At 39.5% G+C, this 10,321-nt stretch overlaps 1 pseudogene; it reads right to left on the reverse strand.

Moving 5' to 3' along the window:
- Window positions 1-2,537: 2,537 nt before the first annotated feature.
- On the reverse strand, window positions 2,538-2,944 carry LOC116587259 (annotated as a pseudogene).
- Between the last annotated feature and the right edge of the window lie 7,377 nt (window positions 2,945-10,321).

Below are 10,321 nucleotides of genomic sequence, written 5' to 3' on the forward strand. Positions count from 1 at the left end.
ATATACGTCTACTGATATGAGTTTGGCTTTTCTAGATTCTGCAAATAAGTGAATACAGTATTTCTCTTTCTCTTTCTTTCCTCTTTCACTTAGCATAATGCCAGCAAAATATATTTTTAAGGTACATGTCTCTATTAGAAAATACCTTAATTACAGAGTCTACTTTGGGTGAGTTAAAGAATTTGTGATTTCTCTCTCAATTTCTGAAAAGCACAGAAGAATCTGCACTTGTGGAAAGGTTACTTTTTATTATGTTTTAATTTTAAGTTTGTGGTTTTTGTTTTGTTTTGTTTTTTTAGTAATCTCTTCATCCAACGTGAGTCTTGAACCCACAACCCTGAGATCAAGAGTCATGTGCTCTTCTGACTGAGCCAGCCAGGCACACCTGTACTTGTGGAAAGTTTCCAACCGAGAAGATGCTAAAGAAGTGCATGTGGAGGGGAGAAGGGTGGGGGAGATGGGGTAACTGGGTGATGGACATTAAGGAGGGAACATGATGTAATGAGCACCGGGTATTACATAAGACTGATGAATCACTGAACTCTGCATTAAAACTAGTAAAACTAGTAATACATTGTTTGCTAATTAATTGAATTAAAATATAAAAGAGAGACCAATATCCTGAAACTGCAGTCCCACTCCTTCCTCTATCACCCAGAGGAAGAGGAGAGGATAGACTCAGTTTCCAAAAGTACTTCTCAATCTTCTGTATCTTTCAGTACTTCTTTTAAACAAAGATTGGTAGCCATGGGACCGACAGCTTTTATTTTTTTATTTTTTTATTTTTTTTTTTAAAGATTTTATTTATTTATTTGAGAGAGAGACAGTGAGAGAGAACATGAGCGAGGAGAAGGTCAGAGAGAGAAGCAGACTCCCCGTGGAGCTGGGAGCCCTATGCGGGACTCGATCCCGGGACTCCGGGATCATGACCTGAGCCGAAGGCAGTCGTCCAACCAACTGAGCCACCCAGGCGTCCCGCGACAGCTTTATCAGTCTGTCTAGTTAGCAGAAAAATAAAACATTGTTTTCCAGGTGCCATGTCTATTAGGAAAGAAACCAACTATCAAAACCCAATCATTCTAGCTCTGTTGATTGAATAATGGTATTTTATTCATAAAACTGAAAAAAATGTTAATAAAGGAGTTTAATTCTTTTTAAAAAAATTCAATCAATGTGACTCACTGGAAAAGAACATATAGTTATCTCAACAGATGTAGAACAAGTATGATCAAGAAGAGAATTATCTCCCAACAAAGTACAGTTGACCTTTGAACAATGCAGGGTTTAAGGGACGCACCCATCTCTGCATTCAAAAATCCTCATATAACTTTTGAATCTCCATAAACTTAACTACTAATATCCTACTCTTAACCAGAGCTTTACAAATAACACAGTTGATTCTTACAATAAAGTAAACTAGAGAAAAGAAATTGTTAAGAAAATAACAAGAGGGGCGCCTGGGTGGCTCAGTGGGTTAAAGCCTCTGCCTTCGGCTCAGGTCATGATCCCAGGGTCCTGGGGTCGAGCTCCGAATCGGGCTCTCTGCTCAGCAGGGAGCCTGCTTCCTCCTCTCTCTGCCTGCCTCTCTGCCTACTTGTAATCTCTGTCTGTCAAATAAATAAATAAAATTTAAAAAAAAGAAAATAACAAGAGAAAATGCATTTATAGTGCTATACTACAGTTATAAAAAAATCTGTGTATAAGTGGATTCATGCAGTTCAAACGCATGTTGTTAAATGGTCAGGTGTAAGAAGAGGACTACCTTAATTTCATCAAGAGGATTTTTTTCAAAAAAATCAACAACTACATTTTACTTAGTAATGAATTTTGAACATTTGCTTGAGTTAAAATTGAAACAGGAATGATCACTATCACCATTTCTGAGATACTAGTGCTATAAGGCAAAAAGAATAAAAGAAACAGAAGGCGGATGCCTGGGTGGCCCAGTCAGTGAACCGTCTGCCTTCGGCTCAGGTCATGATCCCAGGGTCCTGGGATTGAGCCCTGCATCAGGCTCCCTGCTCAGCGGGGAGTCTGCTTCTCCCTCCCTCTTGGCTGCTTGCACTATCACATAAATAAACTTAAAAAATTTTTTTAAAGAAACAAAATGTATAAGAAAAAATAAAAATAACTGTTTTTATGTAAAAAATCCAAATGAATATACAAACTATTAGGATTAACCAGCACAGTTACTGGAAACATCCTCGATATCTTTTTGTCTTCTTTCAGAGTATATTTTTTCAATAAATATTTTACCAAACAAAATTAAAATAACAAAAAAGACATGGGTGTAGAACTGGAGGTAGTTTGAAAGCAAACATAACAGAAATCCAACCTCTTATGGTGAGAATGGCAATGCTCTTGAAATCAACAAGGGATGAAATGCCAATTACAGTAAAACTTCTTTCTCTAACCCTAAGCAGAAAGGTGTCTCATACCAGCAGTTTCTTGCATTCACACACAAACCCAGAAAATCTACCCATTATTATATAAAACAAAAACCAACTATAGTGTGGTACAGTACGAATTACAAAAAATCAGTAGTCAATGGAGTTGAAGCCAGCGACTTTCCTGAAAGGCGAATACCTCACTCTGCACCGCCACTGGGTGAACGCGGCCACCACTGCCCACGGGACCTCACTGGGGTTGGCCTTCCGACATTCCACTTCAGGATCTAAGTCTAGGAGCTGCCGCACTCTCTTGGTGGCTAAATCGTACTGCTCGTCCAGAAGGGGAGCGAAGGCATTCTCCAGGACGTCGGAGGCGTGCGCTAGGTAAATGAGGACCAGCTAGCGCTTGTCCATGCGGGGTGAGGGTCATTCACCCATTTGTCAAGAACAGCTTCCTGAACCTTCTTGATGAGGCGCTGCTTAATATTGTTGTTGGTGAGGGGATGATGTGTGGTCATGTCAAAATGTAGGAAGTCCTGCTTCTCCATTGTCAACACGCCTTCTCCACCAGATATTTAATTATTCTTGCATTTTTTCCTGTTTTTTTAAAAAAGATTTTTTTAAATTTATTTGACAGAATACAAGGGGTCAGGGAGCAGCAGGTAGAGGGAGAGGGGGAAGCAGGCTCCCTGCTCAGCAGGGAGCCCGATGTGGGGCTCGATCCCAGGACCCTGGGATCATGATCTGAGCTGAAGGTAGTCACTTAACCGACTGAGCCACCCAGGTGCTCCTTCTTGAATGTTTCTTAACTGATGATATAATTCTAAGAGATTCCACATCTCACCTAAACTAAAGTTTTTAAGAACTAGAGAATTTCAGCTTTATTTTTTTCATATTCTTAATACAAATAGCAAAATGTATTCATGGTATGTTTCTCGCGAAGAAGAATACGAAAAATATTTTGTGTCAGTCTGTATTCCCAGGACATGAATGTCTTGTGGGACAGGAATCGTATTTTATTAATCTCTGTAGCCCCAGCACCACGTATATTTCCTGCAACATGGTATGTTGTCAATAAACATTTATAAAAGAGAATGAACAAACTATTCCAATACACAAGTTAGAATAGCTGGCTGGTAATTTTAGTGGGAGGTAGAATTGGGCCAAATCGTGGCACATTTCAGCTGGCATGAAGGTATCAATAAACAGTCAAAGGAAAAATGAGAGAGGCTTAATTTTTTTAAATAAACTTTTTAAAAGAATAATTTTAGATTTACAGAGAAGTTGTGGAGATAGTAGAGAGTTGCCATGGACCCCACAGCCACCCGGTTTCCCTACTGGTGTAGTACTTCTGTCACAATTAACCTAATATTGATACATTCCTGTTACCTAAAGCTCATTCAATATTCAGATTGCCTTAGTTTTTGCCCAATGTTCTTTTTCTGTTTCCAGATCCTGTCCAGGTTACCTCATTCCATTCATTTGTCATGTTTCCTTAGGCGCCCCCTGGCTGTGACAGCTCTTCAGACTTTCCTCATTTTGGGGGACTTCGACAGTTTTGAGAAGTACTGGTCATGTATTTTGTAGTTGTCCCTTTGTTGGGATTTGTCACACGTTTTTCTCATGATTATACTGGGATCATGGGTTCAGGGAAGGGAGACCACAAAGGTGAAGTGCCATGCTCCTCACATCATATGCAGGGTAGACACTACGAACATGACTTACACTGTTAACCCTGACGTTGGTCACCTGGCTGAGGAAGTGTTTGGCAGGTTTCTCCATCACGAGGCTAATCTTCCCCGTCCCTTTGCATTCTGGACTCTTGAAAAGAAGTCACTGTGTGGAACACACATTGAAGGAGTGGTGGGTCATGCTGCACTTCTTTGAGGGCAATGTATTTATATACATTATTTGAAATTGGAAGTTGTATTTTTCATTACCGAATTAAGTGGAGATTCTCATTAAATATGGCTGGTCGAATAAGTACTCAGAACGAAAATGCTCTGAGAATGAGAACAGAAGGACTTTTATAGAGGCACAGACCTAGGGGACTAGGAACGAAAACAATAGCAGTAACATTTTGGACGCTGCAAAGTAAATGGAAAAGCGGTCGATGGATTAGTGGAGCCAGGAAAGCTAATCCTAAACGGGCCAGTGGGTAAAGCAGAGAGGTAACCTACTTTACACTGTAAAACCCCCAGGCTCAGAAATGGGCACCCGTTAGCTGTGGAAATAGGCGAGAAGGAGAGATAATGGTCGGGCTAAAAATAGAGAGATTGTTTCAAAGTCTTTTTAGAAACTAGCCTCTCCAGATCTCATCTGCTCTGAGCAGCCAGCCCCGCAGAAGAGAAAGAAAACAAAGGGTCTCGGGACTCAGGTACACAAAGCACAGTCAAAGGAGGCACGGGATCTCTTACTGAAAATGGGGCATCAAAAAAAGTTTTTGTCCTAAAATTTGTGACATCTAAGCCTTCTCCTTCCTCTCAATTCCTGAAACGCTGGAAGCTAGGATTATATCCTCCAGCCAAGGCATGAGGAGAGTCGTCGCCTCTGAAAAATTCTATCAGTCCAAGAGAAAGGAATGAAAAACACGGACAAGAGAATTTCCTCAAAGAATTAACAATGAATGGGGTGCCTGGGTGGCTCAGTGGGTTAAAGCCTCTGCCTTTGGCTTAGGTCATGATCCCAGCATCCTGGGATCAAGCCCCACATCAGGTTCTCTGCTCAGCAGGGAGCCTGCTTCCCCCTCTCTCTCTGTCTGCCTCTCTGCTTACTTGTGATCTCTCTCTGATAAATAAATTTTTAAAAAATCGAGAATTAACAATGAAGCCCCCACTGTGCCACCTCCCTTCATGGACACATACAGTTTCCAAATAACCTTTTTGGCCTAAGGATGAACAAACTGCAAGGGAGTGCATTTATTTGGTAAAACCCCTCTAAATGGTGAAACATGGAGCTCAACATAAAATATTAAAATAACAAGAGGATGTTTATAATTCCCCTTTAGTGGAAACAACCCAAATTATCGTCAATGGGTGAATGACAAAACGGGGGTACATTCATACCCGGAATACTCTTCAGCAATAAAAAAAGGAATGGACAGAGGATGCGTGCTGCAGCAAGGGTAGCCTTCAAACCCGGCATGTGCAGTGAAAGAAAGCAGACACAGAAGATCGTATCTTGTACGATTCTATTTATACAAAATGTCTAGAAAAAACAAATGTATAAAGACAGCAGATTATTGGCCGATTGGGACTAGTTGGGAATGGAGATGAATTGCAAATGGGTCCGTGAGATCTCTTCGGGGTGGTGGAAATATTCTAAAACTGGATTGTAGAGATGGTGGAATGATTTAATGAATACACCCAACATCAGTGAATTAGACCCTTAACATGGGGGAATTTAATGACAGAAGAATTATATCCCAATAAACTGGTTTTAAAAAAGGAACTCAGAGAAACGAACTATGGAGGGAGAAGAAACAGGAAAAAAGTCATTACTGTCCTCAGAGAAATAAGAGATGGTATACATCCATCCATGAGGAACAAGGTGACAGTTTAAAAAGAATATTTGGAAGAGAACAACAACACTAGAAAAATAAGAATTGGAGGGCGGAAATGAAAAACTGAGTAGAAAAGTGGAGGACATGGTTAGGGAATCCAAAATGTAGAGTAAAATGGTGAGTAACTGGACAATAAGAAAGAAAACCTAAGAAATTAGATAGTTGATCAAGGAGGCCTAACAGCTAAGCGATAGGAGCTCCAGAAAGAAGAGAAAAGAATGAGAAAAGAATAAATAAACAAAATAACATAAAAGAATTTTCCAGAGCTGAAGAACACGAGCTTCTTCTCAGAAAGGCCCTTTGGGTATCCAGCCATTGAATAAAAGACAAAAAACAAAAGCAAACAAATTCCCCAACCAATAATAAAAAAAAAAAACAACAAAAGATTCATTATCGTGAAATTTCAAACACTGGTAACAAACAGAGTACTCTAGAAGTCTCTGGTAGGGATCGAGGGGGTGGGGAGGATGGTGAGACACATAATGGATAGAAGACTGTGCATAAGAATGGCGTCAGACTTCTCAAATGGGGGGTAGAAGATAATCGAGCTAGACCCTCAAATTTATTTTTAAGCTATTTTAAGCCAAGAATTCTATATTTAGCCAAACTCTCCATCAAGTGCGAGGGTAGAAAAGAGACAATTTCGACACACACAGAGCCTCATAAAATGTGCTTCCCAATCATCTTTCTTTGGAAGCTATCTGAGGATGTGCTCAAGTGTGGATAAATGCAAGACACAAACACACACTCACACAAAAGAGCTCAACTTAGAAAAAGGATACGGGGATGTGGGAATACACGGGACTGAGCAGACGGGATCCACTGAAGACAAAGAGAATTCCTAGGGTGGTGGCAAATAGAAGATCCAACAGAAGAGGAGCCGAGCACCCACAGAGGAACTATCCAGACCAGACCAGCAGGGTGAGGTACTACGGGGACTCTCGGGACCTGGGACTGGAGTGGACAGGTGTGGGAGGTAGAAGGCAAGGGTCTAATTCTTCAAGCACCTAACATGTTTTGTATAAAACTGGATTGAGAGACATTTTATAGAGCTGTTGAGAATGTGGGAATATTTAGTCAGTTGTTCAAAGAAAATTAAGAAAAGGTCTTAAAATGAGGCAATTAGTAACTTTAAGACAAAAAAAGTTATGTAAGGGCACCTGGGTGGCTCAGTGGGTTAAGCCGCTGCCTTCGGCTCAGGTCATGATCTCAGGGTCCTGGGATCGAGTCCCGCATCGGGCTCTCTGCTCAGCAGGGAGCCTGCTTCCCTCTCTCTCTCTCTCTGCCTGCCTCTCCATCTACTTGTGATTTCTCTCTGTCAAATAAATAAATAAAATCTTAAAAAAAAAAAAGTTATGTAAGAAAGGAATGTAATCAGGAATGTAATTCAGTGGGTTAAAGCCTCTGCCTTTGGCTCAGGTCATGATCCCAGGGTTCTGGGATCGAGCCCCACATCGGGCTCTCTGCTCAGCAGGGAGCCTGCTTCCTCCTCTCTCACTCTCTGCCTGCCTCTCTGCCTACTTGTGATCTCGCTCTCTGTCAAATAAATAAATAAAATCTTAAAAAAAAAAAAAAGAAAGGAATGTAATCACTGTTTTAACCACATGCTACATATACATGGTCAAAATTATGAAAACACTGAGTATAGATTTAACAGATACTTGAGATATAATTTTATTGAGAAGATGTTGGAAGGCCCTTGAAACAAATAATACATTATATGTTAATTAAAAAAAATTTTTAAAATAAACTCACACTGAAAATGACAGAAAAGGGGTGCCTGAGTGGCTCAGTGGGTTAAAGCCTCTGCCTTCGGCTCAGGTCATGATCCCAGGGTCCTGGGATCAAGCCCTGTATCGTGCTCTCTGTTCAGCGGGGAGCCTGCTTCCTCCTCTCTCTCTCTCTGCCTGCCTCTCTGTCTACTTGTGATCTCTGAGTGTCAAATAAATAAATAAAATCTTAAAAAAAAAAAAAAGAAAATGGCAGAAAAGCTAGATGATAATGAAGGGAAAGAAGAGATATAAATGAATTAAAATCCTTATTATCTGTAGTTGTAAATCAATGGGTAAGTCTAATCAGATGAATTGATGGATAGTAATATATACAAATTATTTAGAAATATAAAGGAAAAATCAGAGAAAATAGCTAAAAAACTGAAATTGTGTACTTAAGGGATGATGGGATTGGAAGGTAAAGAGAAGGGACTCTTTTGTAAAAATTACTTTTAGTAATATTTGATCTTTTATACTATTCAAACATAATATACTGATAAACAATAAAAATTGATTTAATGATAATTATAGTCATTTTATTGAAAGCAAAAAAATGTGGTTTTGAAAATATGTAATACCAAAAAATAGGAAACTTCAAATTATAGTATTAATACTCAATTTAACATGCATAAAATTTTATTTAATCATGTGAATTAATACCAAAAAAGAAGATATAATTTGGGAAATCCACTTTGCACTTTATGATTTGCGTTGTAAAATTGGATTTTTAAAATTGTGATAATTAATTCATGAAGGGTTGAGGATTTGATTCCTGCTTTCTGAGGTTTATTAATATTTAAAAGTCTGTATTTGAAGCATAAAGAACTTTATCAAATTAAAGAGTGGCAAATCATTTGCCTTTGAAGAAAAACATTATAATTTCCATTCAAATTCCTTCCTTATCTCTCAAAAAAGAGTAAAGACAACATTGATATTAGGCCTCATTATAGTTACTACCCCAAGAGTTGGCAAATGGAAATTATACTCAAAGGATGAATGTACTCCTGATTACTTCTTTCTTCTGGATTAAACGTACGTGCACACACCCATATTTAAATGCTAAGAAATCAACAACAGATATTGTACCCGTCTGCAGTCTGAGCCCAATGATGGAGCAGCCTTCCTTCTATCTTCCCTCTTTCCTTCAAAGAAGGAAGAGAGGTCTTCCTTCTTTCCTCTTTCCAAAGCCATCTCCTTTGTTACCAATATTGGCTGGGTGTTGAGAACACAAAATATAATAAAATAGAACCTTTACTACAGGGAAATTACAGTCTGGTGCCACTTCACACAATGAGGTATAAAACAATATGAAAAGGGAAAGAGCAAAGTATTAGGAGAATAGAGAGGACTCAGAATTTGCAGGGTGTCTGGACACAACATACACTGGGAAAAATTCTCCAAAGAGAACACTTTGCTTTGACTTGGGAGGTCAGACAAGCTGAAGGAGAGAGTCTAATGCCCTCGGCAAAGGGAGCTGCAGGCACAAAGCCTCCAAGGGCACAGAAAGATGCAGAGTACCCAGTACCTCTGCCTTGCAAGGTGACTAACTTCTGGCCCCTTGTTGCCCTGACCACTCATTCCCCTAAAGTCACCTGCACACACTGGGCAGAAAATGAGAAGCCTGAGGCTGTTGAGTTCGAACTGGACACGCCAGCTCAGCCAGGGGGGAGGGCAGAGAGGGCTTATAGAACAGGGAATGGCTGTTTCATTTCTAGCACAAAGAAGAATGCATTGTAAGCATCTTTGAATAAAGGAGTGCTCTATGAATAGAACTACATTTGAAATTCTCGAACAAAAGGATTTTCTTCAAGTTCCAGACTATTCAGGTTAATGTGAGAAAAGACTTGACAATTTATATAGGCAATTTGGACGTGAGATGTTCTTTCATTTAATGATAACTTATTGGGTGTCTGCTATGGGCTGTTGTCAATATTCAAGATGCTGGGAATAAAAAAGTTCTCATGTTTGTGACGTGTTCTAGGAACTTCTTTTTATTTATAGTTCATCTTTCTAGATTAAAAAAAAAAATCATTGCCAGAAATCAACTTAAAAACTCACCAAAGCCAATTTACTGGATTTACTAACAATATCTAAGATACTTCCATGCAAATGTGAGGAGATGATTTTTAAAAATTTATTTCAAGAAAATTTTACCATGGCCCTTAGTAATACAGAATTACAAAACGAAGGGCTTTTTTGATAAATCTGGTGATCTAGTGCCACCTTGTGTCCCAACAGCTCAATTGCGTGACTTAACAGGAAAGAGCCTGTAGTCCATTCCTATCGCTTCTGTCACAAATTACCACAAATCTAGTGGCTTAAAAACAACACACATTTGTTATTTTCTAATCTTGGAGGTCATGAGTTTGTAACATATCTCAGTGGGCTAAAACCAAGGTGTCAGCTGGGCCATGTTCCTTCAAATCCCTAGAGAACTCTCTGTTTTCTTACCTTTTCCACACTCTGAAAGCTGCCTGAATTCCTTGGCTGGTGGCCACCTCCCACTCCAGAGCCAGCAAAGGCCATTTGAGTATTCTCACTATAAATCGGACACTGCCTCTCCTCTTTCACTTATAAGCACCCTGGTGATTACATAG

This window comes from Mustela erminea, chromosome 3 (assembly GCF_009829155.1).
Source record: "Mustela erminea isolate mMusErm1 chromosome 3, mMusErm1.Pri, whole genome shotgun sequence".
Lineage (NCBI taxonomy): Eukaryota > Metazoa > Chordata > Mammalia > Carnivora > Mustelidae > Mustela > Mustela erminea.